This window comes from Vicugna pacos, chromosome 5, assembly GCF_048564905.1.
Source record: "Vicugna pacos chromosome 5, VicPac4, whole genome shotgun sequence".
NCBI lineage: Eukaryota > Metazoa > Chordata > Mammalia > Artiodactyla > Camelidae > Vicugna > Vicugna pacos.
In genome coordinates this window covers 65,006,373-65,034,095 of record NC_132991.1, presented here as the reverse complement: position 1 = coordinate 65,034,095, position 27,723 = coordinate 65,006,373, and the positions used below count along the sequence as shown (strand labels likewise).

Below are 27,723 nucleotides of genomic sequence, written 5' to 3'. Positions count from 1 at the left end.
CAAAGCCTGATAGCTCTGTTCCCTGACTGCATCAGCACCTCCTGGTCCTCTCTCCTTCTCACGGCCCATCATGTTGTCCGCGGACCATCATTCCTCCTCAGGGCCTTTTCTGCCCTACTATCTCTCTCTCCCCTCACGGTTCTGGTTTCCAGACACCAATGTTGGGCTGCTCCCGAGATGTCCTTCTCTTCCCTTTTGAAAACCAACCATCTTTTTGCAGAGGACCCTCTTATCCTGAGTTGAATTTTTTTTAAGTTTTTCATTTAAGAAATTGCCTTAAAACTTTAACAAATTAAACTGCCTTAATGAAGCAATTTTAACTCTTCATTGAGCCAGTGTACTCCTTTGAAAGGAGACCTAGATTTTGTATATCCAGGGGGTTATCTGAAGATTTTTCTTAAAGAAAATAGAGTGGGGTGGTATTATTGCAGCATGAATCAACACTCAGACTTTTGCTCAAACCTGGATGTGATGCACTGCTACTATGCCATTTAACCCTTATAATGCCGAACACATCCTGTATCATCTATAAAGTTTGTCAAGGCTTAAAATTAAAAGAGAACAAAATTGAAAGAGAATAAAACCTGTGGCCCATCAAGAGCACTTGGCATTCTCCACCCAGTGCTCACTCAAAGCTAGGGATCTGATAGCTGCCTTAGAGGCAGAATGGTCTGAAGGCCAGACATCTGCACACAGATCTCCCTTCTGTTTTCTCCTTCCACCCAGTGCAATGATTTTAAATTTCAGTGTGGACAGAAATTAGAATACAAGGGTGTATGTTTCATGGGTGCTATAAGGGCTTTTCAAGGGCAATCCTAAGTTTATATGATGTTCACGTTAGGTGTTGATTATAGAAACTAAAAATATCCCTCCTAAGATGTGACTCTTCTGTTTGGAAAGATTTCTTCAACTTGAATTCTGTCTTCAGACTAGAATTTCTAAATGGCTGCAAAATTTTAAACGGAGATTTTTTTTTCCTTTTTGGTCTCACTACCCTTGGTGAGACCAAACTCAGCCCCTCGGGCTTGGAGTGTCCTGTTGAAAGCCACCCCTGGCCCCCACGTCACCACTTAGCAGCTTCTCCCTCTGCTGTAGTTAGAGAGAGACGGGGAGAAGGAGGCTGGCTTTCTTACTAAACAGCCGGATGACTTGGGGCTGCAAAACCCGATGCTATCCATTTCATCTTGGCATTTGAAGGCAGAGAGCTCCATGAGCCCATCATATGTGTCCTGAATTTCCCAGCTTTGTTTCGAGACTTATTTCATCTGTCGTGGCTTATACCTCTGCTCAGGTTCATGGTAAATGGTCTGCTTCTGTCAATGACTTTTTCATCTATGTCAGGGAAAGGCCCATTAGACAAATCCAATGGGACAAGTTCAGAGAGTTTGTCAGTTCCCGTCACTTTCAGGTCTGGCTGTGCAGTGGAGCACAGACGCGAAGCAGACTTGTCAAGATGGGCAGCTTCCTCTGGAAGAAGTTTATCTCAATGAAGAGAAACATGTGATGGGTGAAAAACGTCAAAATACCTTCAGCCTGGGAACAGCACAGGGAGCTGAAACGAGCTGTCTGTGAATAAATTAAGTCTCAATCCCCTGCGCACAGGAGGAGTGGGGGGACAATGGTGCATACCCCAGGTATTTGGGCGTGCTTGGCAAGAGTCTGCTACAAATGAGAAAGCTATCATTTCTTAACATCGGTTATTCTTTTTAACTTAATAATCAATAATTATTGATAAGAATAGTAAAAAGCATTTTATGTCTGAGAAGGCGGAAGAGAAATTCCACACCTTTCTGTTGCCAAACTGACTAAGCCCCTGTACCCTCAATGTCATACACTGACCTCCCCTCTTTCTGCAGTGAGCAAAAGGTCCTGGTGGCAGTCTACGCCCAATCCCCCTGTCCACTGGAGACTCTTGCCTTTCCATCTTGTCAAGCACTCCCTCCTAGCGTTGTCCTCTGCCTTCTGCGTTACCAGTTCCCCCTCTGCTTGCTCATTCCTTTCAAGCTTAAACATGCTGTCATAACTCCCATTAGAAAACCGAGAAGTCTTTTAATTCCATATCCCCTTTTAATTGCCACTCAACTCTTTCTGCTCACTTTTCAGTGAAGTTCCTTCTTCAACTTCCTCCTCCTTTCCCCATTCTCTTAACCCCCAGGGAACAAAAAGTTGTTATCAAGGTCACCAATGATCTCCACATCACCAGATTCAAGGAGTCAGTTTTACAACATTTGCCCTAATTGATTGCTTCATGTGAAAATGACATCATACAACACAATACTTTATTGCGTATCCATTCATTATCTGCCCCCACCCCACTATAATATAAGTGATTCTCAGGGGCAATAGCAACTTTGTTTATCATGTATCCCCAGCTCCCAGGACATGGTGCTTGGCACATGTTAGGTCCTCAACCAATACTTGTTGTGAATAAATGGTTGAATGAACAAATCAATCAATTGATTTGACTCTGCTGGTTACCTAGTAATTGGTAAGGATCAAAATTTCTTTGAGACATAACTGTAATTTCTTTAGCCTAATATTTTGCAATGGTCTGGGAAAGAGATGCTGTTCATTCTCAGAAGTGGAGTGGTGAAGCAAGAAAAATGAAGCTAATATGTACTGAGTGTCTATTATATTGCAACTACTGGACCAGCCACTTTCATATACCTTTTTTCATTTACTCCTCACGACAACCGAATAAGATAGGTGCTCTTGTTGTCCTCATTTTGCAAGTGAAGAAACTGAGGCAAAAAGAGAGGTGAAATAGCATGTCCAAGTTTACCCAAACATGAGCTCAGCACCTGACGAACCCATGCAGTTTTCTAGTTCCACTGGTGCTAGATACTGAGTGCTGTGAATTCATAGAAAATCAAAATAACTGAACTGACAAAGCTCTAAGTCAAAGTTTCTAAGTAAAATATATATTCATTTGAGAATATCTGTGTTGTTGTTTTTATTATCAAGGAACATCAAAGTGTCACAAAAGTAAATAAAACAATAAGAGTTCAAAGTGATTTTGTTGCTTGTTTTCTTTCCCAAGCACACTCACCAGAGGCTTATAACCATTATCCATAGGCTACATGTGGTGGTTGAGTAGCCATCTGGCTGGGACTGCCAGATAAAAACAGGATGTCCAGTTAAATTTGAATTTAAGATGAAACACAAATAATGTTTTGGCATAAGTACGTCCTAAATACTGCATGGGACAGACTTATTCCTAAAAAATACGTATTGTCGATCTGAAATTCAAAATTAGCTGTGCTTCTGTGTTTTTATTTGCTAAATCTGGCAACCCAGAAGGCCAAATGCACCCTTCTGTCCCTTTATCTGCCAGACAGTTTTACCAAGGCAATAGGGACAGAAAAAGAAAGGAGTGAGGGTCACTTTGAAGCAATAAAGGCCAATGACTGCTGCCTTGGGCTAGGGCTGCTGGGAGACATATTTTGTAATAGGTTACGTTACCTCCAGAGTCCTTTGAGCCTCACCCTCTGCCTCTTGGGCCTTCTTTCTGCTGCTCAGAAACTGAGCAACTGTGGACAAACCCCTTATGTTCTCTAGACTCGGTTTACCCATCTACAAAACAGCAGTAGTCTTAGGTGTTAGAAAGGAAACAGGGAGTGTGATGTGACTGACTTCTGTAGATATGGTAGCTGGTCAAGACCTCAGTGACGCTTTTTAACAGAAATTTGAAGGATTAGAAGAAAGCCACGCCGGGAAGGATGTGTGTGCGCGTGTATGTGTGTTTTTATCTGCGCAGCCACAGATAAGATAGGGGAGGCGAGGTCCAGACAGAACAGCGAGTACAAAATATTTACTGAGGACAGTGGATTCCATACTGACCTGTTTTTTTTTTTTCAAACAAAAATAAAAGAAACCAGACTCAGAGTAAAGTAAAAACTTGACAACTGGGGCAAAGCAAGACTAATCTATAAATCGCATTCCCTGAAGTTGATTTAAGTGGTGAACTGAAACGCATCTTAAGTGAGGAAGAAGATATAAAAACTGGGCATAAATACAGCTTGAAGTTATGATCAAATTAAAGTTACAACAAATTTAACCCCACTGATTCCTCACACTGTGGATTCTGAAGGAGGGCAGTGCCATGGACCAAACTGTTTCCCCCCTCAAATTCCTATGTTGTAGCCCTAACTCCCAATGTAACTATGTATTTAGAGACAGGACCTTGACGGTAGTAATTAAGGTTAAAAGAGGTTATAAGGGTGGAGTCCTAATCCAATAGGACTGGTGACCTTATAAGAAGAGGCAGAGAGAAAGGTCTCTCTCCCCACCTGCATGCACTGAGGAAAGGCCACGTGACGGCACAGCAAGAAAACAGGCACCTGCAAGCCGGAGAGAGAGGCTTACCAGAACCCAGCCCAGACTTCTAGCCTCCAGAACCGTGAGAAAATGCATTTCTGTGTTCAAGCCACCCAGCCTATGATATGTTATTATGTCAATCTCAGCACACTAAGACAGCCAGTGAGGAATTAAAATCTGTAAGTGTTACCCATTTTAAGAGCCTTATTGTGTGAAAATGCTACAGTTATTTAGTATCCAGTAGAATGTGGAGCAAGAAAGAGAAATGAAGTCAGTGAGATGGACAAAAGCAACCTAGCAATTAATGGAATAAATAACCAGGAGCGAAGCCTCTTTTCCAGTGTTGGGGTCAGCCTTGGATTTATCAAGTTCCCAAACAAAAGGAAGTGATCATGGGAGATAAGCCATCTCACGTGGAGGGCACACACTGAATGAGCAAAGGCGAATGATGCACTGGGAGAATACCCAGCGCCGGTTAGAAACATTTGAATTCTAACTTTGAAAAATTCTGAGACCTTTAATAATATATTAATTCATCCATTCTCATTATTCTTTTTCTTAGGTTGTAAGGAAAAAGAACAAGGCACAACCTCTTGTCCAAGGTTCATTCATTCAAGACATCATGTGAGGGAATGGGAGTATCTGAGATTTGATAATGTGGGGGTTCCTGTTCACAAAGACGTCCAGTTCTGTAGAAAAGATGCTCAGAAAATCTGAGCAATGTAAAGCTGGGTTTGAGAAGACATTGGATAAATATCTGTCATAAGACTGGGTGGATGGATGGATGGATGGATGGGTGAGTGGACAAGACAGTAATTGTTACAGAGGTTTACAGAAGGGCTAGAGTCCTGATGCCAGCCTCTGGCTGTGTTCAGTCTATTTGAGCACAGGCATTGATCATTCTCTGACAAACTGATAACACCCTGTATATGACTCCTCCACTATGAGCATCTAGGAAACTTGGACAGCACCTTATTTGCTCTTATTTTCCCAAAAGCTTAGCCTTGGCACCAGGAACTGAGACTCTGACAATCCCATTGACTCTTGAGCCGTCTGGTTCCTGTCATTATTGGGAGCCTGTTTACTGAACTCATTTATTTATTCATTCAACAAATAGTCATTAAGTGTTTTCTATGTCTATACATTGTTCTAAGTTCTGTGGATACATTAGAAAGCAAATGAGCTTATGTGTTGTCAAGAAAAAAGACAGAAAATAAACCAAAAAATAAAATTGTATAGTGTATCAGACATATAAGTGCTATGGAGAAAAGTAAAGCAGGAGAAGGACAGAGGAAGCCAGAGTCGGGGGTAAGATGTTTAAGGATGTGCTCAGGGAAGACTCACCAGGAAGGAGACTTGTGAGCAAAGACCCAGAGGAGTTGTAGGAGTGGCCATGCAGCTCTTGGGGGAAAGGTGCTCCAGCCAGAGGGAAAAGCAGAGCTTTGAGGATGGAGTGTGCCTGGAATGAAAAGGAAAACAGCAGATGGACCATTGCATCAGGACAAAGGGAAGGGGGAGACAGAGGATAGAATGTCAGAACAAGGGAAGGCAGAGACCCATGGAGGGCCCCATCGACCTTGGTAAGGATTTTGGCTTAAAAAAAAATTTTTTTTATTATTGAGGCATAAAGACATATAACATTGTATTAGTTTCAGGTGTACAACATAATGATTCAATATTAGTATACACTGTGAAATGATCACCACATTAAGTCTAGTTTCCAGCCACCACGACACTAAATTTTTTTCTTGTGATGGGAACTTTTAAGATCTACTCCCTTAGCAACTTTTGAATATGCAATAGGATATTAACTACAGTCACCATGCTATCCATTACATTCCCATGACTTGCTTATTTTACAACTGGAAGTTTGCACCTCTTGATGCTCTTCACCAATTTCACCCACTCTTCCAATAACCTTTCCCTTTGGCAACCACCAATCTGTTCTCTGTATCTATGAGTTTTGTTTTCTTTCATTTGTTCAATTGTTTTCTTTTTTAGATTCCACACATAAGTGAAATCATACAGTATTTGTCTTTGTCTGACTTACTACATTTAGTATATTACTCTCAAGTTCTGTCCATGTTGTAGCAAATGGTAAGATCTCATTCTTTTTTTATGGCTGTGTAAAATGCCATTGCACACATAAACATATACCACAGCATCTTTATCCATTCATCTATCAGTGGACACTGAATTGCTTCCATTCCTTGGCCACTGTAAATAATGCCGCAATGAACATAGGGGTGCATATATCTATTCAAATTAGTATTTCTATTTTCTTTGGGTAAATATCCAGAAGTGGAACTGCTGGATCATATGGTTGTCATATTTTTAATTTTTTTAGAAGCCTCCATATTGTTTTCCACAGTGGCTGCACCAACTTACATTTCCATCAAGAGTGCACAAGCGTGGCCTTTCCTCCCTATCTTTGTCAATATTTGTTATTTCGTGTCTTTCTGATAATGTATAGGTGCGAGGTGATACCTCTTTGTGGTTTTGATTCGCATTTCCCTGATGATTAGTGATGTTGGGCATCCTTTCATGTGTCTGTTGGCCAACTATATGTCTTCTTTGGAAAACGTCTATTCAGATTCTCTACTCATTTTTAAAATCAAATTGTCTGGGGTTTGGAGGGTATTAAGTTGTATGAGTCCCTTATATAGTTTGGATTCAATTATATACAAACTGTATATTGGTACAACTCAATACCCTCCAAATCCCAAACAATTTGATTTAAAAAACATATGATTTTCAATATTTTTCTCCCATTCAGGAGGTTGCTTTTTGTGTTATCAATGGTTTCCTTTGCTATGTAGGAGCTTTTTAGTTTGGTGGGAAGATTTTGGCTTTTACTTTGAGCCACTGAGAGTTAATATGACCTGGCTTAGGTTTTAGTAGGATTACTCTGGCTGCTGGATTAAGGCCAAGAAGTTGAGGTGGCAAAGGCAGAAGCAGGGAAACCAATTAGAAGGTATTTTGATAATCCAAGTAAGAGAAGGTGGTGGCTCCAACCAAGTGTTAGTGGCAGAGGTGGTGAGAATATCAGATTTTAAATATCCCTGGGGAAGTAGAGCCAATAGGATTTGCTGGTGGTTTGGATGTGGGGTTTCAGTGGGGAGACTTCCATTATGTTGTCAAGCACCACTGGTATCAACACTGGCATTGCTGCATTGCATCTTCTGCTTACAGACCTCAATTAACTGATTGACCCAGTTTGAATTGAGAACATTCCAGCACCACCAGTCCCCACCCCCACACACCCCTAATCCTAATTGTTAGGATTGATGGTCTCTCCATCCCTATGGCCTCCAATGACTTGTCAACACTTTTGCCACACCCAACCCAGGGTCTATCCTATAACCCTCCATTTCTACCTCATCCTGTCTGCACTTAGGTTCCCATAAGAATGGAGAATATGGGATTTGAAGGGAAAAAAGGCTTTATCTAGATGAAAATGGGTCCAAGTGGGGAGAGCAATTCCAAGCCAGGATAACTGGTAAGGGAAAGCACTGAGAGGATCAGAACAGCAAAGCCAGACATTAAAAACTGGCACCTTTCTAGATCTCTACCTGACATCTGTTTCCAGATTTCAAGGCATTCTGGGTCAATATGAGATGTATGCAGTTGCCATCTGAGAGCAAGAATAGACAAAATATCTAAAGAGAGTGGCTCTTGCAAATTGTTAGTTATGATTGTTTAATCAACAAAGAGAGGAAGAAGGGGGAGAGAAAAGAAGAAAATACAAAACAAACAAGTAAAAAAGGTTAGTTCTTTCCCATTAGCTATTTCATAGAAACCAGCAATGGGTTACTGCCACATTCTGCACTATCTATTTACCTAACTATTAAGAAGAATCCAAGTCATCAACCCCCTGTATATTATCTTATGATTTAAATCAGGCCTTTTTCATACTCTTTTTCATCGTAAGTTATTACAAGATATTGAATATAGTTTGCTGTGCTATATCATATGAGCTTGTTGTTTATCTATTTTATATATATTAGTTACTATTTCCAAATCTCAAACTCCCAATTTATCCCTTCCCACCCCATTCCACCCCATTCCCACCCCCAGAAATCATAAGTTTGTTTTCTATGTCTGTTGAGTCTGTTTCTGTTTTATGAATAAGTCGTTTGTCTGGTTTTTTTTATCTAGATTTCACATATAAGTGATATCATGTGGTATTTTTCTTTCTCTTTCTGGCTTACTTCACTTAGAGTGACAATCTCCAGCTCCACCCATGTTGCTGCAAATGGCATTATTTTATTCTTTTTTATGGCTGAGTAGTATTCCATTGTATAAATATACCACCACTTCTTTATCATCTGTCAGTGGACATTTAGGTTGTTTCCATGTCTTGACTATTTTAAATAGTGCTGCTATGAACATTGGGGGTGAATGTATATTTTTGAATTAAGGTTCCCTCTGGATATATGCCCAGGAGTGGGGTTGCTGGATCATATGGTAAGTCTATTTTTAGACTTTTGAGGAATCTCCATATTGTTTTACCTAATGGCTATACCAAATTACATTCCCACCAGCAGTGTAGAAGGGTTCCCTCTTCTCCACACCCTCTCCAACATTTGTCATTTGTGGACTTTTTAATGATGGCCATTCTGACTGGTGTGAGGTGATATCTCATTGTAATTTTGATTTGCATTTCTCTAATAATTAGCAATATTGAGCATTATTTCATGTGCCTATTGGCCATTTGTATGTCTTCACTGGAGAATTGCTTGTTTAGGTCTGCTGCCCATTTTTGGATTGCGTTGTTTGGTTTTTTCTTATTAAGTTGTATGAGCTGTTTATATATTCTGGAAATTAAGCCCTTGTCAGTCTCATCTTCTGCAAATATTTTCTCCCATTCTGTTGGTTGTCTTTTTATTTGCTTATGGTTTCCTTTGCTATGCAAAAGCTCATAAGTTTAATTAGATCCCATTTGTTTATTTTTGCTTCTACTTCTATTGCCTAGGTAGACTGCCCTAGGAGAACATTGCTAAGATTTATGTCAGATAATGTTTTGCCTATGTTTTCTTCAAAGAGGTTTATTGTGTCTTATGTTTACGTCTTTAAGCCATTTTGAGTTTATTTTTGTGTATGGTGTGAGGGAGTGTTCTAACTTCATTGATTTACATAGGGCTTTTTTAAAGCAACAATTAAGAAGAACTCTCAAAAAATGAGGCTGAGCTTGCTAAGTCTAACCAAATCATTTTTTGGTATTAAAACGTACATGGCATGAACACTGTGGAACAACTGATGCAATAGATCCTGACTGTTTTTCAAATTCCTGATCAGGATTTCCAGACATTCAGAAATGGAGGGGGTGGAGTGGGCGTGGCAGGAGGGAGTGGTGTGTACACATGGTGTTGTTTTAAAGGACCCAATACTATAATTCTTACATGTGGAAATTTTCCACTGACTTCAGATTTGCTAGTATGAACCACCAAATCCTCAAAGATTGTGCTAGGGCAATTTGGAGGCATCCTTCCAACCTCCTGGTGGAATAAATTATAAGATGCAATGAAGTAGTTATTTTCTAGGGCTTGTTGTGTTTTTATTCCTCCCACAAACAAAATGCAAACTATCACAAATTAAATAGATTCCTCAAGGTCAGAAGGAGGCTTCTCATGCTGTTTTTCTACACTCAGCAGTGTGTCGCAACAGATGTTAAAGGGCCAGCCCCGAAAGGAGACTATTTTAGCTATAAGAACTGGAAGCAGGGGGCTGAAGGCCTTACCCCAGAGAGATTTTGGTGACATGGTGAAGTGACATGGTGTGTGCATCAGTCTCAGCTCCTACCTCTTTTTGTGTCTCCTGGAAGATTCTGAGGTCTCTGGGTTAGAGCAAAGTGCCAGTTTCAACAGAACACTAGCTCCTTAGAACCTACCCATTTTTCCCCCCACCTTAATGATTGAAAGAATCTTTCCAGACAGCTACTACGGTGATGGACTTTTTCCACCAGATGCTACCCTTCACCTATGTCCCTAATGAGTATCTCTTACCTAGTTTTTCCTGAGGCCAGATTCACTGCGAGGTAGAGGAGGTGGCCCTGCTCATTAACTCTGAATCTGTGGAACAGAGACTTGGAACTCAGGACTCTGAAACTGCATGTGGACAACACCTCCAAGCACGGCCCATGTAGGCACTAGCAGCGGCAGGCATGGGGCCCGTGAAACTCGTAATGTGGCCCTGTCTCCATGTGCCTCCCTGCCCTAGCCTTCATTTGTGAACAAAAGATAGTATCCCTGATGACCAGCCTCCCTCTTACTGTATATAATTCGGAGGCCATAGCAGTAGGGTGGCCCAAGGACACCTGAAATAATTCCGGCTAAGGCCCTTCCTCCTTCATTTTTGCCGCCACCTGTCCAGCTCTGTTCCTGACCCTCACTTTACACTGCTGAACAGAAACACAGGGTGTTTTTTGTAGGATCTGCCCCTGCCTAAGGCCACTGCCTCAGAGTTCTAGATATCTGTGCCAAGAGAAACTATGCATGACAGATAACCGACTTCAGACCTAAAATCTGGTTAATGTGGCCAGAGGAACTAATAGGCTCCATATTGTCTTACTACCTCTGGCTGGAAATGATAACTGAAGGCAGAATTACAAGCTTCAGTGAGCAGATTAATGAGAAAACTTTGAATGCTTGGGAGACAATCAATACGGTAGTTTGAATAGAAAAATCTTTCAGTTAGAAATTAACATCTTGATAAATGTTTAAGAAAATAATTATTGAATATTTACATACCAGTTACCATAATTAAAGCAGCATCAACCCATTGTCTGTATTTTATCTCAAAGTTTCTGCCTAAGCCTGTTGCTTACTGCAAAGAGATTTCTTGCCATATTAAAAAGTTTGTTTTAACTGTTCTAAGGACCGTAACCTTATAGCCTTGAAATTATAAATGTTCGCTATGGGAAACTACATGTTTGTTGCAGAAACGTGTTATCGAATATTGTGATTTGTAGTAGAAAATAGTGTGTGTTTACTCATTCTAATCTATGTTGGTCCTAGGAGGTGGAAATAACCCACCAATCTTGTGATAACTAATTCAGTATTAGTTCTCTGCTCTAGATCTAATCTACTCAACCACTATAAGAGGGCTTGCTGTATCTCTTGAAATTAAGACATAGCCAAAGGCATATCTGTTCATAAAGATTTGTTTTACAAGTATAATTAAAGTGTTGATAACAGTTTATCTTTTAAACACAATGAGGACAAGATCTGCCACATTAGTAACAGGATTCTAGGGATTCTACTGTCTTTAGTTCAGAAAAACTATGTCCTCTACATTTAGTTTTTAAATAAACACGTTGGTAAGTTGATAAATGAAAAGAAAATCACTCAAAGGATAATTCTCGTGACAAACTGATTAAGATGAGGATATGGGCATGTGAGACTGTGCACCAAAACACCTAGCACAGAGGGTGGCCCATGGGGGCGGACTGATAAATGCAGGCTGACTCTGACTTGCAGCAATTGAGGTTCCTCCATGCGGAAGTTAGTCTATTGCTAGAGACAGAGGGAACAGACGTGCCCTCTGGGATGTTATCTAACCCCACCCCCGTCCTCAGACCTCCCTTCGATCCTCCAGAGGAAGCTATGGCAAGTAGGCCAACCACGTGACCCAGGGAGAGGAGAGGTGCGCTGTCTCTTCTCCAGGTCGCACCACCGCTCTGTGCTTGCTCCTTCAGGAGCCTTTCCCAGGCCCCGCCGCCCTGAGCCTGGTTTACGATGCTTCTGCTGCCCCTGTTAATGCCTTCCTCTTCTCAAGACAGAGGTAATCAGTCCACAAGCATGCCCCACACCCCTGAATTTCAGTATCTATCTTGTAGACCCACAGATGTGCACCCAGCTTCTCCCTCGGGGGAGGGCTTGATGGGAGAAGTGCCAGCAGCAGTCATGCCCCGGCTGTCAGCTATTTCAGGGTTGCCTCGGCTGCAGAGGCCCTCCTCTCCAAGGTCATACTCTTTCCCGACATCCCACAACCCTTGGCTGAGACAGGCGCCCACCAGAGCATGACTCCATCGGGATATTCGCTCCAGCACACCTGGAAAGACTGGCCCAGGCCTTCGTGGGCCTGTATCACAGCTTCTTCTGCTGCCCACGCCATCTGCAGCTCCTCCCCTTCACAGAGCTGAACCCAAGGAGCACATTGCTCCAGAAACTCCAGCTCAGCATGTTCCTAGAGAGACCAGCGTGGGACAGCTGTTAAGTATTTCAGTCTCTTCAGGAGGTTACTGCCAACCTGATTACTACAATGCATAAATTCAGGTGAAGAGAGGGGAAAGTCTGGAAGTTCATCAGACTCCATCAGTGGTCCTAAATATTTTAGCCTTTAGAAATAGAACTATTTCTTTAAATAAACTTTTTGTGAAACTGTAAAGCAGAATCAAATGGGGCGTCTCAGCTGAAAATTCTGTGGCTGGCCACAGAGTCCTAGAGAGATGAAAATCAATGGGCTGAATAGATCATGGGTTCTCAACCCGCATCAAGGATCCGAATCCACTGGGGGCATTTGAAACATACAAATGTCAGGCCCTCACCCCTGAGATTCAGCTTTAACACTGTAGAAGTCCTTCAGGTGAATTTAAGAGACTACTTGAGCTGAGAACTCGGTCTTCAGGTCTTTCGTGAATAAAACAAGATGGCCCTTTCTGCAGTACAAACATTTAAAACAGGGCCTCCACCATCCAAGGCTAAAGAGCCAATTTTAGCCTTTACATAAATACGGGGATTCATTTTTCAATTACTTATTAATATCACTGGCTATATTTTCTTCTAAAAATCAAACAAAAGAAATGACAGATAAGTTAAAGTACTTTCTGACCTCCCTCCACCCCAGTATTAAAGGGTTTCTCCTAATGCTCCTAGATTCCATTTTTCTTATGTTGCCAAACCTCCTAGAACAACTAGGACCCACAGGTCCCAAAGTTCCCCCAAAGAGAGGAGGCCATCTAACTGTGGGGAGATCCCTTACCGCTCTTACCTGGCCTTCCCAGGGGCCAAATCCACAGGAAGCTCCGGTAGAACTCTTTGCTTTGTTGTTATCCAAACCCCGATTTAAGGAGTCAAATTGCATTGGTTCTCTCCTACCCCCTGAAGCTGGAGACAGACGCACAGAGAGCCTTTCCCAGTTGGCTGTCCTGACTTTCCCCTTCTTTATGGGAAGTTTTCACTTTCTGTAACTTGTCAATAGAGGAAACAGGATTTAGGCAGTTCTCAAATATATGCTGGCCTCGTATTTATTCCGCCTAGCCCCCAAACTGCCTAAAAATTGGTACGACTGGATTTCCTCTAGTTATTTATAAAAGAGCACCCATTTTATACAATTTGATTGGTTCTCTTTATAGACATATTTTTGAATACTTGATATTGAATGGGTTTTTTGGTTAAAATTGACAGCTAGTGTTAAAGTAGTATGTATTATGTTTGAGATTATTCATAATCAACTGGTACTCAATGATCCTTCAATTTCTGACCAACTTATAATTTCAGCTCTATTTAGGGCTAGAAGAAGAGGAGCTTCCTGATCACCCCTTTTGCTAAGACTCCCTCTCTTAGGAAACTTGGATATACCCAGTGATATCTCCAGTTTGATCACAACAGTGATGGCAACAGGATTTTGAGAATAGAGTCAAGTAAAGACACTTTGATTCTAAAAAGCCAGCATATGATGAACACCTAACATCCTCCCTAGATATATATATGCACTTATGTGTATGTTCATAAAGAATATGTGGTATTATTTTGTGGGTACTATGTAAAAGGCTAAAATATATATATGTATACACACATAAATTTTCCAATAATTTGTACCCAACAACATATAAATATCTGATTTATTTTTTAAATAAATATTTATTCAAAATAATATACAGTAAGAGAAGGGCACATATCATAAGCATACAGCTCAAAGAATTTCTGCAAGGTGCACATTCCTCCAGTAGCCAGCACCAAAATCAAGAAACAACATTAACACACCGAAGACTCCTGCCTCCTGTCCTCTCCCTGTTTCCGGCCCTCAAACTCTAGCCTAACTTGTATTGTTGTGTATTAATTTTGCTGCTTGTGTACTTTATGTCAATGGAATTACAGAGAGTACATTCTTTTGTGTCTACTTTCTTCCTTTCAACTTTATCCTTGTAAGATCCATTCATATTTTGTATGGCGGCAATTGTTCATTCATTTTCATTGACTGACTATAACACAAATTATTTACTCATTCTACTACCAAAGGACATTTGTTTGAAGGAGGTGCTATTATGAATACATTTTCCATGCACAATCTTGTATGTATGTATGTATGTATATATGTATGTATGTATGTATGTGTATGTATATGTATTTCGGTACATATACTCAGCCTGGTAGATACTGTCAAACACCTTTCCAAAATGAGTGCACCAGTGTATGTTCAGAAGTATATGAAAGTTCCAGTTGTTTCACATCCTCATCAACATTTGTCTTTTTTTCGTTGTTGTCAGTTTTTTTTTTTAAATTCTAACCATTCTGGTAGATAACTAGGGGTGTCTCATTATGGTTTTAATATATATTTTCCTTGAATATTAATAAGATTGAGTACTTTTTAGTAAGTTTATTGGACACTTGGATATCCTCTTCTATAAAGATCCTGTTCAAGTCTTTTGCCTATTTTAAAGCTTCAGTTAACTGAGATAATGTGTATTGGCATAAGGATGGACAAATAGATCAGAAGGAAAGAATAGAACTTCCACACACATATAATCACTTGATTTGTGATAAAGCTGGAAGTGATGAACAGTGGGGAAAAAATGTGTTTACAGTAAATCATGTTGGGTCAAAAGGATACTCATATGGAAGAAAAATACATTTTAATCCCTACCTCACACCATAATCAAAAATAAATTCTAGATAGACTGTAGATTTCAATGTGAGAAGTAAAGCAATAAATTTTTTTAAAGAAAACAAAGAATGGTATCTTAATGAACTTGCAGAAGGAAAAGTTTTCACAAACAGGATACAAAAATCACTGACTATAAAGTAAAACAAGTGATAAGTTTCTATTTATCAAAAGGCATCATTAAGAGAGTGAAAAGGCAAGCCCCAAAAGATATTTACAAGAACTATATTTAACAAAAGACCCATACCCAGAACAGAATAACTGCTGCATATTATTCCATAGTATGTATGTGTCACAGTTTATGTTTATCCCCTAGTTATGATGATTTACTGTTTCTAATTGTTCACTATCTAAAACAGTGTGGTAATGAACACATTTGCACATCTTTGAGTGTCTTCCTAATGAATTTATAGGATGAATCCACTTCCTACCCAGAAGTGGATTTCAGAGTCATGGGATAAAGCAGTTTCAAATCACAAAGGCCAATGGAAAGACATTTTTTTCCAGATGAGTTTTGTCCCATCTTGTAAATTTCACTCTGAAACTAACTGTCTGCACTCTCTTGGCCAGGATCCTGCTCAATTTTTTCTCCTTTTGAAGACCCTGGCATAGCTTAGCCAGAGTACACAGGCTTGAGGAGAAGAATTAAGAATTCTGATTAGGGGGAAATAAAAGGACATAAGAAAGTGTTTAAATAAGAGTTCTCTAGTATTTTCTGAAAGATTTTCTTCTTGGCTTCTCAGCTTCCTAAAAGAAATTATATTTATGATGTAGGTATTGACTTGAGCAGTGTATCATGTATGTTGATGATAGTCAAGTATCCTGGAGTCTTTTGAAATAAGGAACTTAGCAAAAACAAACTTCAATTAAATGATTAAGTTTTTTGGTTACTAAAGAGAGATTGGACATCTCTGCATTTTCAACATTGTTTATTGAAAGTATTTTTCAAATACACGTTAATCTACTTTCCTGCTTCGGTAAATACAATGTCCTGACTATGGCTGATTATTTCTTTACAGGAATAAAATTTTAAAATCCTCAGGGTCATAATTCGAACACTAATTTCATCACACTTGGCATTGATATAGAAAGCATACCTGGCACATTCTGCCTTATAGTAGACTATAAACTTCTTAAAGGCAAAGACTACATTCAAATTCTGATTCTGTCAGGTATAAGGTTTGTGTTCTTGTGTGAGAGTATCTGATTGCCAGTGTTCCCATCTGCAAGCAAGAAGAGACTGCCTAAAACACAGGTTGTTGGAAGAATAAAAGTTCCTAGTACAAAGTGCATGGCACATAGCAGGACTCAGTGAATGCTCCTTTCACTTCTCTGAAATAATTTTTTCCCAAATTGAATTTAAATAAGTGTAGGAAATGAGAATAAATTTTTTCTGCTACTAGGGCATAAAGGAAAAAAAATCAAGCCTAATATGATGTTTTTTGCCTTGTGAATTACATCTCATTTGATAGTGAGGTGGCACAGAGAATTCTAGCGCACTGAGATTTCTAATTGTTTGGTTCCCATTAGTAATCGGACAAACCTTCAGGCAGGCAACTTGGCAAAATGTATCACGTTTCTTTTGCCCCAGCAATTCCACTCTACTAGTTTATCCAAAGGGAATAATTGAGTATGAACAAACAATGAATGAACAAGGAAATTCATCGTTTAAGTTGTTTATAATATTAACAATCAGAAACAACCTAAATGCTCATCAATAGGAGACTGGTAAAACACATTTTGGATCATCCATATGGCAAAATATTATGAAGTCTTTAGAAATTACAAAATAGCTTCATATTTATAGATTTATAGGATGCCCATAACATATTGTTAAGTGAGTAAAATAAATGACAAAATAGTACATATCAAATACTTTATTCCATTTTTGTCAAAAACATGTGCATCTGTAAGAATGCATACATAAAAAAGTCTTGAAAAATATATACCAACATGCTCATATGTTTATCTACAACGGGTAGAATTATGGATGATTTTCTCTTTCTTTTTAATACCTTTATGTTTTACCAAATTCTTTTACAATAAGTATGTGTTACTTCTGTAATTAAAAGAATACTAAAGCCAGTTTCATTTTGAAAATTTTAAAAATTAAGTTGCCAAAAAAAAAAAAGTCAACTGACAATTTGGTACTAAGAAGTCCCAAAAAATTCATCTCTCTATGGACCTTATCTCATTCACCCTCAAACAGAAGAGAGGAGTCTCATTATTGCTGTGTGTGACAAGGCTTCTCAACCTCGGCACTACTGACATTCTGGGATGGGTAATCTCCCTTTGTTGTGGGAGATTGTCAGGTGCCTTGTAAGATGTTTAGCAGCATCACTGGCCTCTACTTCACTGAATACTAGTAGCACACATCACTCCCACCCCGTGAGGTTATCCAAAAAATGTCTCAAGCTATTGCCAGATGTCACCTAGAGGCTAAATTGCCCTGGTTCAAACCACTGTTGTAAGGAAACTGAAGACCTGAAATTAAACCTCATGCTTGCCACTTACTAGCTGGATGATTCAACCTCTCTGGGCTTCCATTTTCTCATCAACAGAATGACTACATCATCTTTAAGATATCTTTGGTCCTAAAATCTAGTTTTATGGGTTTGCAGAAAATCAACTGATCCAAAAGGAAAGTGGTTGGTTCAGAGTTATGCAAAAAGCCAAAAGTACAGACAGAAATGTAGTGAGGTTTGCTGACTGTAATCATGTACTTACCCATTCATTTGTGTGACAAATATTTATTGAATGTCTACTATATCCCAGGCACTGCTACTGGCACTGGGAAACAGTAATAGACAAGAGGATGAGATCTTTGCTTTCATGGAGTTTACTTCTATTGAGAAAAGCAAACCATAATCATGCAGTTTAATAAACAGGAGCATTTTAGATAAATGACATTAAGTAGGTGACATGGTAATGGACGGCTACTGGACTGCTGTTGGGGAAAGCAAGTAACATTAGATAAGGTGGCCTGGGAAGACCCCCAGAAGAGATGATACTTGGAAGTCCTTATTAGGACAGAGCTAAGCAAAAATCAGTGGTAAGAATGTCCTAGTCAGAGGGAACTGAAGTGCAAAGTCAGTGAGATGGAGAAGAGTTTAGAACTGTATTAATGACACTTATAGCAATATATACATGATGGAAGATTACAAAGGAAATAATGTCAACTTAAATTATTAATAACATGGGAAAAAGGTAAGTGGAAAAGTAATCTCTAATTTTTCCACAGTAGAGTGATTATAATAGAAATTAAATCTAGAAAAAGCCCTGGCATCATGGCCTTCTTCAATAATGCAACTGAAAAATTGTATTTGGGGAAATTCTGAAAACAAATGCCCCCAAAAGCTCACTAATACCTTACTACCATCATTTAGCACTAGGAAGGGGGTGCCCAGAAGATGTCTACTGAATTACTAAAGCAATAAATTGAGGGGATAATCTTTTTGGTGGTTGGTGTGCTCAGGGGGAATGGGTCCAGGAGATAAAATGATAACTAGATTTAGTTGACAATTTGCTTTGAGTAAAATGTCGAGCTTGTAAATAATTTAAAAATAGCCTGTCATTCAATTGCAGCTTGTCCTTTAAGAAATTTTAATCGATGCAAAACACATTTCTCAAACACAAGCGTCTAACCCCTGTGAAACCAGCTATCGGTCTGAAACAAAAAGCTGTGACACACGGTCAGGGGAGTGTGTGCAACGGTTATGAAGGAGAGTGAATTGAGCTACCACCCCAGAATCCAATATATGACAATACCCTGCAACTGAGGAATTAGCTATTTCGACAATATGTGATGTGGAAACACACCACTTGTTCAGCTTTTTTTGCTCAAGGGCAGTGAGAAGCTGAGGTTTCAATCCACTCATCAGAAACAATCAACATGCACATAAACTCTGCATTTTGGCTGCAAATGGATTGTCTATTTGTTACATTTGCCAAAAGCTCAGCATTAGAGAGAAAGAGAAAGGGAGGGGAAGGTGGAGGGAGAGGGGAGACATAATAACTGTCTGAAATTAGGGTATAGTGTCACCTTGAGAATATAAACTCAAGGACAGAGTGGTTTAGCACAGGATTGGGAGGTAGGGGAATCTCTCCTGACTCAGCTGTCACTAAGCTAAGCTCAACCCCTTTCTACTGGGTCATCCATGTTGAAATGGGGAGAAAAGAGAGATCATTCCAAATGGGAGAGGAGCAGATGGCCCCCTCTTCCAGGGTGGCTGCTTCCCTTGGGGACAGCAGGAAGCAGAGGCAGCGGCTGCTCTTCCTTTGTGCTTCCCCACGCTGCCCAAGCCTGCACTGCTGGGTCGCACAGTCTGGTGGCCTTCTCTGACTCAGCTGTTCTTTTCTCGGAGAACTTTTTATCAAAGGAAACCAATCATTGTTCAACCCACAGTGCCAGGAGAAGCAGCAGCAAAACCCCAAGGACAATAGTAAGCTCTGTTCTTTTAGGTTGAAACTCCCAGAAAAGATTTTTTAATTTTTTTCCCTGCTTAGATCTGGAGGTCTATTCTTTCTTTCTTTCTTTTTTTTCCCCAACACTGACATAGATTATGAAAACATCATCCTAAATCGCCAGCATGGTAGCTCCAGTTTGGGAAATAAACGAGCACAATTAGAGAATAAGGACACCTATGAGGGCTCAACTGAAGCTGGCTCGGCATTTGTTTTTAATGAATTGATTATCATCGATTATCAAAACATGTATGTATAGATTTTACCCCTTAAATCGTCTATACTAAATAATCTGCAAAGCTGTTAACCCTGGATAGATTTAAAGATAATAGATAATGATGCATTATTCATAAATGTTGTACGGCAGGATATCCATTATACAACTGTTAATCTCTAGCAATATCATTTTCATATTCATCTGTTATGATTTTATTTAAGCCAGATTGTCGAAATTTTTTGAAATGTTGATTTTTAAAATCTGCCGCTATAACGAAACATCAGTTCCTCCTCTCATCTCAGTGCAGCCATGGAGACTGCATGAGGATACTGCTTCCTTCCCTCCATGCCTGGCCCAGTTCACACATGGCCACACTCACAAAGACATGCATGCATGCTGCTTGGCTGTGCTGTTGACGTTGAATGGCTAAGCCTGTCTTTGTCCCAAGGTCAACCAGAATCAAGCTCCACTTTTTGTCTTCCTGTAGGAAGTTTTCTTCATTGGTAAGCTGATTTAAATTCCTTTGCAGGTATTGAACCAAATCTGCTCAGGCTGCAGCCCCCTGGGGCCTTTCACTCACGGCTATGTATAAATAAATTCTCATATAGGACAGCTTTTGATGAAACATTAAAGATGTCCCTGGTTATGAAGTGGGAGGAAAGGGGGCAGGGCACAACCATTGGAGGAATGACACTGCCACTGAGGACAGGACAAACTGGTCAGAACCAAGCTGGCAGAAGATGTGACCTCTAGTAGACCTTGAGCCTCACAGCACACCCACAGGCACCATAACAGTTCCCCAGTTGACCACAAAAGATCAAAAAGTGTGTGGGCAGGGGCATTTCCTGGCAATCCTTGCCCCTTACTCAAAGTAGTTGGAGTAATCCTACCCATTAGCATGTGAAATTACCGAGCCCATAAAACCTAACAACTCCCGCATCTCGTGGTCGTTCTCGCTCTGTCCTCTCACCTTCTGAGCTGGCCCGCACTCTGTCTATGGAGTGTGTATCTAATTTCACTTTAAACTAAACACCCGACACCTCTCAGCTTCTCTCCCTCTCACCTTTCTGAGATGGCCCACGTTCTGCCTATGGAGTGTGTATCTCCTAAGCCGTTTTCCCTTCTGAGAGACAGACTGCACTCTGTCTATGGAGTGTGTATCTCTCTAAATAAACTTGCTTTCACTTTATCATGCCATGCTCTTGAATTCTTTCCTGCACAAGGCAAGAACCTATTCTCCCCCTAACAGTTATATAGTTTCTAGATTCTCTGTTTTCTCTATGAAAAATCCATGGTGGTGGAGAGAAACTTAGCCACGGAAAGGGAATAGATTTCTAAATTGCTGCCTATGGACCCCCTGGGACTTAATGGCACAGGGCAAAGAAGCAGCTGACCTTGGCAAAGGAAGCAAGGTAAATAAAATTAGCCAGTAAATCATCTCCCTTTAAAATACCAGCTGTCAACTCCCTCCAATGTTTATGAATTTGGGGCCATGTTACTGTCATATTGTGTCTCACCCAGGATCAAGAAGCATTGCTCCTTCATTTGGGAAAGGGTCCCAGTTCCCTTTAGCCACACAGGAGAGGCTAAAGCAAAGGGTTTGACTTTTTTCTTTCATGCCCTTTCCCTGTCACCTGTACAAGAAAGAACCCAATCCAGGCCAACCAATATTTATTGTTCTAATGATTGTAATTTTTGCTTATTTTTAAACTATGCTCCCAGTCATTCCTTCCAAGATTGGGGCTGCTGGCTCCTACATAAGATTATGCACGACTTTTGGAAACTACCATCTGCTCAAAAAAGTGAATCTGCTGATGGAGACGGGGGATGGGTCTGGATGAGCAGCAATAAGACAAAGGTGAGAATCTTGCAAACTTGGGACGAGGGGTGTCTTATCCCTCTCCCATAGCTCCCTAGTGGGACCAGGCTTCTGCAGCTTCAGGAGAGAGGCTGGTGGTGCTTGACAAGAACACTGAAACTTCAAGTTGGAGCTCTCCATTCAAGTGAAAATGGGAGATACACAATAGCAACTAAAGATTTAACCTTAGCCAGACACTGCACTAATTGCTTTATAAGTATTATCTCACTGAGTGCTCAGAACAATGTCAAGATGGATAATATTGCAGCTCCCTTTTAAAAATGAGCAAACTGAATAGTTAAGCAGATGGCCCACCCTCCTGTCCTGGGAAGAAGCACCATATAGCCTTGTAAGCAGTATGAGGCACCCTGCTTCTGCTGGACATGAGGGTGACCAGCAAACCATAGTCACCTCCTGGCCTCGATCCTTCCTACCCAAGCTGAAAGCATGCGCTTCCAGCTGCATATCGATTCTGCCAGGCTTCTACAAATCCTCTAAGCGTTGCTAGGCAGGTCCTCCAGGGAGAATCAGCTGGAATCCCATGGGAATCACCAGGATCACAAGGGGATCTTAGGAGAAAACACTGTGACAAGCCCTATAAAGCCCTTCTCCTTACACCCCACACCTTTTTGAAACCAAAGGAAAGAGCCTGACTGGGATCAAACACAGACTAGCTATTTTACTCTCAGTGTGCCCCTAACTATATCCTTTGGCTGGTGGCCAGGTGAAATTCCTATTATACTTTATAAGAGCAAAACCCTGAAGCTTTTCTCTGAATGTTGTTGTTGCTTCTAAAAAAGAAAAAGAAATCTTACTAAGCAGAGTCTGTAGTAGGCACATAAAGACCATATGTTGGCTCATTAAAATAGTAAATTTTTTCTTATTGTTTATTTAAAAATACATGAAGCTTTTCCACTGCGCCTGGATAATCCATAGACCACCACAATATTTACCATTCCAAAAAATATCATACATACAAAATATCAGTAAAATATCAGACTAAATCCATACGTCATAAACTGATTAAAGAACCTGGAGTGAGTGAGCCAGAAGGGCTGGGACAATTCAGGCTGGAAAAAAAAAACTAATTTTTTACTCAAGTATAATAAAAATTATAATGCTTTACTCTTATAAAGAGATTTCCAACGCTATTATTTTGTTTGCGCTTCACAAGGCAATGAAGGGAGGTGTGGTCATCCCCATTTCCAGATTCAGACCAGCTAAGTGACTTGTCCAAGGTCACAGTCAGGAATGGAGGGAACTCAGGCTGTACATGGCTGATTATCTGAGTAATCCAAGAACATGAAAGTCACTGGGATTTTTCTGCTTGAACTTCTAGCACAAGAGCTAGTCACTGACACAGATGAAAACACACACTCATAAATGGTCTTTGCCCTTGACACCATCTGGGCCCAGATGGAAGGAAGTTATGAGCACATATGTCTGTGCTCTTCTGGCCACATTTTCAGTTATTCCATAGGAGGTGAGGGTGGACAGGGGAGGACAGCAGATGAGAGAGCCTCAAGAAGGGCTACTTGAACAAAAGTGGGGGAGAGCAGTGACAGAGCAGGAGGGTTCCCTCCACCCTCCCCTCTTGGAGTGGAGGGGTCTGTTTCTCCCCAACCATGCTCCTTGCCTCATTAAATTACCATGCTAGGCACGTGAAGACAACACAGAAGGGTTTTCCATAAATTTGAGTTTAAAGGGGATAATACTTGATGTTAAATCATTAAATTAAATCATCCTTTACAAGACATTTTTACAATTTCAAGCCATTTTCCCAACTAGCACTGCATAGTAAATTAATTACTGTGTTAGTAGTCCATTGGTGACTCTTGTAAACATGTTTTACTCAAAACAAATACACAAAACTATTCTCCAAATATTTGTTCACATATTTGAATCCATTAAAAAGTGCTCGTAATTTTAGAGGGAAAAGTACTCTTGGTAATTCCATTGCTTGCTTCATTTTATTGTGGGAAGAGTTATGCTCAGATTTCAGTTGGCATATAGAATAATTTATCACAGCTACTTATGTGGTACTGGCTAACATAATTGAAGACTTTTTATAAGTTAAGTAGGGTTGGAGAAGGATAGTTATTAATCTAGTAAAAACAACTTCAATAATTTGGTTCATATATATGCTAAGAAGAAGATGAACCATTTTTTCATCCCTAATGGCTAAAAATATGAAAGGTAAAAAAATCTCATGTTAGATAAACTTACAACAAATATCACACACATTATATTTAGGCATGTTCTTTTCAAAAAAGGATTCACTTCATGTTTGTAAACAAATGCTTAGTTTTATAAAATAAGTAATATGTAATAAAAGAATATGCTTTAAGCAAGATGACCCACCTAAGATGAGTAAGAAGTATAATTTGGGTAAAAATATTTTTTATATCAGCCATGTAAAAGTTTGCTGTGCTCAAATTCTATATAAATAACTTGGTTTGGTTTTATATGCAATTTAAGTTTTTTCTAAATACACATATTTTGTGCACAGCTGAAAATCACAGAGCATCAAAATAACTATGTAGAAGGAACAGATTTTGAAGAAGTATATTTACATGTCTTGTATCTACAGAACCATTTTCTCCAAATGTGGCAGAACTGATTTGATAAGCTCAAGTACACTCAAGGAACAAGGGGTATATCTGAAATCTGAATATCTGAAATCAGGCTTGAGACCTAAAAATCGATAGTCTCTGGCTGCTATATCTCTGCAGAGAATGAGGTCACACATATGCACATTAATGTGACACCCCGTGTACACTCTGTGTACACAGGCAGAGGCACATCAAAAGAGAGTTCTCATTCTAAGTGAAGTGGGCTGGAAAGAGAAAGAAAAATGCCATATGACATCATTTATACGAGGAATCTAAAAAAAAAAATAATAATAATAATGACACAAATGAACTAATTATTATTTTGATTTCTTGATTATGTGTGAGCACATTTGACTGTCCTTTATGATTGGAGTACTGCATTCTGTTGATTCTTATTTTGTACTTGACTTTATTCCTTTTGTACTTGACTTACATAACTATGTAAGTTTAAAAAGCTAAAGATCTAATCTGTTCTTAGAAACAATAATTAATACATATATGTAAACTAAAAAAAAGTGCAGTATACTGTATATATGTATTTACATGCAATATAATATGTATGTGCAGTCAACTATAATAATTCTACCTAATAAAACTGAAAAAGGAGAAAAAAAGTTAAAATCACCCAAATGTCCATAAGCAGAGAAGCAGATAAATGAATTGTGCAGTGTACATACAATGGACTACTAAGCAGAAATTACAGTGCACAAACTATTACTACCCTCTCAACGTGAATGGATGTCACACTCACAACATTGGGCAAAAGAAGCCAGATATGCAAAGAACAGTGTATTGTTTCATTTCTGTAAGGTTTTTTAAAAAGCGGAAATAATCCATGGTGTTGGAGTCAGGATAGTGGTGACCCCTGGGAGAGGGAGGCAGTTCGAGGGAGGGGCAGTAAGGAGTCTTCTGGACTCCCAGTGTCTCCTATTCATTCATCTGTAGGCTCCTTACACAGACTGGTTTCACTTTGTGAAAATTCATCTAGCTATACACTTACGATTTATGCACTTCTCTGTATGTAAGTCATGCTTCAATAAAAAGCTTACTTAAAAAAATAAAAATAAGAAGACAGCTAAAAAAGCACCCCTCCAAACATAGCTGACCCAGAGTGCTACAGAGGGCTTAAGCTCTCGGTGCCCTCTGCAGGGGAGCAGAGCCCTTGTGTTTTATAGGGACTCCAGGGAATGGGAACTCACAATCCTGAGAAAAGCCCTCATCTTCTCATACGGTTGTAGCAAACAAGATCTCATCACTCTGAAAGAAGGGGAAAGCCCATGGCCTCTCTGAGCCAAATATCCCCTAGAGTGTGTTTTTCCAGCTTCTCCATAACCCAGTCACATAGAGCCAGGAAATCCTTGGAGGGTATGTCCATAGATCCAATTAGATGAACTACTTGCCAAATGTGTGGACAGTCTCACTCCCTAGAAGAGATCCTGTTGGCTTTTGACAGAACAACCTGGTCGGGAAAGAACGCATTCTGCAAACTGCCTCTAAGCATCACTGAAATGTGAGAGGATGTTATAAAAGCAATATTACATTTCTGCTGCCAGAATTAAGAAATGGAGCCTTTTCATCTGGTCTGAACTTTCTTCAAGAAATGCACCAAAGCTAACGCATCCTGGAATGATTCCATCTGGGGAACACGGAGCTCTGCCGTTCTCATCCACACTACTGCTCTGCTTAGAGCCCAGAGCCTCCTCAGTAAGCAAGACAGGGAAGCTGACAAATGGGCAAACAAAGCCCAGGGCTGAAAGGGATTGGGGGGCAGCAAGCAGCAACATAAACACGGACAGCCGGAAGAGGAAACAGACACTCGGCCAACTGGCGGTAGAAGAACTGCACGTTATTACTGACTCTGGCTCTGCTGTCTCTCTATATCCTACATAAATTTTGTTACCTTGCTGGAAAATGGGTACGGAATGCTTTCTCCAAGTTGGGGCAAGAAATGTTGATGGCTATGAAGGAAGACAGGATTTTCTTGCCTCTCTGAGCATTTAACCTTGCTGTCCTAGTGAGAAATGTCTTTATCAAGCCTGACATCATTCACCATGATCAGGTTTCTCTGGTTCCTGGCAAGAACACACTAGATCTGTAATCTTTAGTGCTTCTTCTAACCCTAACACTTACTGGCAGTGTCATCTTCAGCTACTAATTTAACTTCTCTGGGATGCAAATACTTTGCCGCCTGAAACCGCCCTTACCTTTCTTCAAATACTCAAAGGAGCAGAATAAAGGATGCCTGCACATTGCTTTAAGCATTCACAAACTTAAGTGATTCTCTGAATGGGAAGGCCAGCCTTGTTCAATGTGCCTTCCCTTCCCATCTCCATGTGTAAGCCCTGCCCAGCTCTACCAAGAGGATTGATGGAGTTCTGCCTTCCACAAGAGGTGGGGCGGGGCCTATAAATTCCCCAAGCTAAGGAGAAGTTGGATCACTCCCAAAATCCTTTCAGTTAGAATCAGTGGCCTCTAGTTGCTACCAAAGCTCCTGCCAGAAAGTTTTTGACCCTCTGGTATTTTGCCTTTCCTTGATTTAAAGAGAATTTAAAAATTTCCAATTAGATAAATTGAGTTTTTGAGGAAGTGATAATTGCTAAATTATGATAAAGAGCAATTTTAATATGTACTTTTTTATCATGTTTTTGCAGGGAAAAAACTGTTGCAGCCATTGACAATTTGGAAAGAGGAACATACTTTACAACTAAAGTGTCAGAAGTTAGAGTTCAGAGAAGGTCAGTGAGAAATAAAATGAAAGCCTTACTGAGATTATAATTTGAGCAAAGGGGAAAGTACAATTCAATTTCACCCCCAAAGGGCGATTTTTATGTGCACATGTTTTAGGGAACATATCCATGGCAAAAGTGCACTGCACCTGTAGATCACACTCTTCCAGCTCTTTCCAGCAATGCCAAGGCAGCATGGAGAAAACGAATGCTTCTCTCAGTCAAGCACGTAATCACATATTTCCAGATGAGAGGCACGAAAAGTGATCAAAGGTTTGGGAAGTTGGATCTATAAAGAAAGACTAATGGAACTGGTTTCATATATCCTTGAGAAGAAGAAAAGACCGGGAGGAGAAGGGGGCTCTCAACCCTGTGTATGAAGGAATATGCACAACCAGTGATTCTATGAATGAACCGAGGGCAAAAGCAAGGCTGCTAAAGAACAACCAGGTATACTTACATTTAAACAGGTTTTTTAATGTTCAAGCATTTAAGCTAGAGGGCTACTCAGAGCCATCTTTAACAATATCAAAAGAGGCCATGAGTCTGCCTGGAAACCTTGAGCAAAGTCATACCTGGTCTCTTTTCTAGGTTGGCCTGTTTAGCAGCGAGAGAAGACCAGAAGGACTTTGAGGAACTTTCAGA

General features: G+C 40.1%; 1 long non-coding RNA gene across 1 annotated transcript in view; it reads right to left on the bottom strand.

The window, feature by feature from the left end:
* Window positions 1-5,663: 5,663 nt before the first annotated feature.
* The window catches only part of LOC116280579 (uncharacterized), a 205,581-nt gene continuing 183,521 nt past the window's right edge, over window positions 5,664-27,723 (bottom strand). The window contains exon 6 of the long non-coding RNA XR_012072782.1: window positions 5,664-5,776. This is a non-coding gene — a long non-coding RNA (uncharacterized lncRNA). The remainder of the gene's footprint in view (window positions 5,777-27,723) is intronic.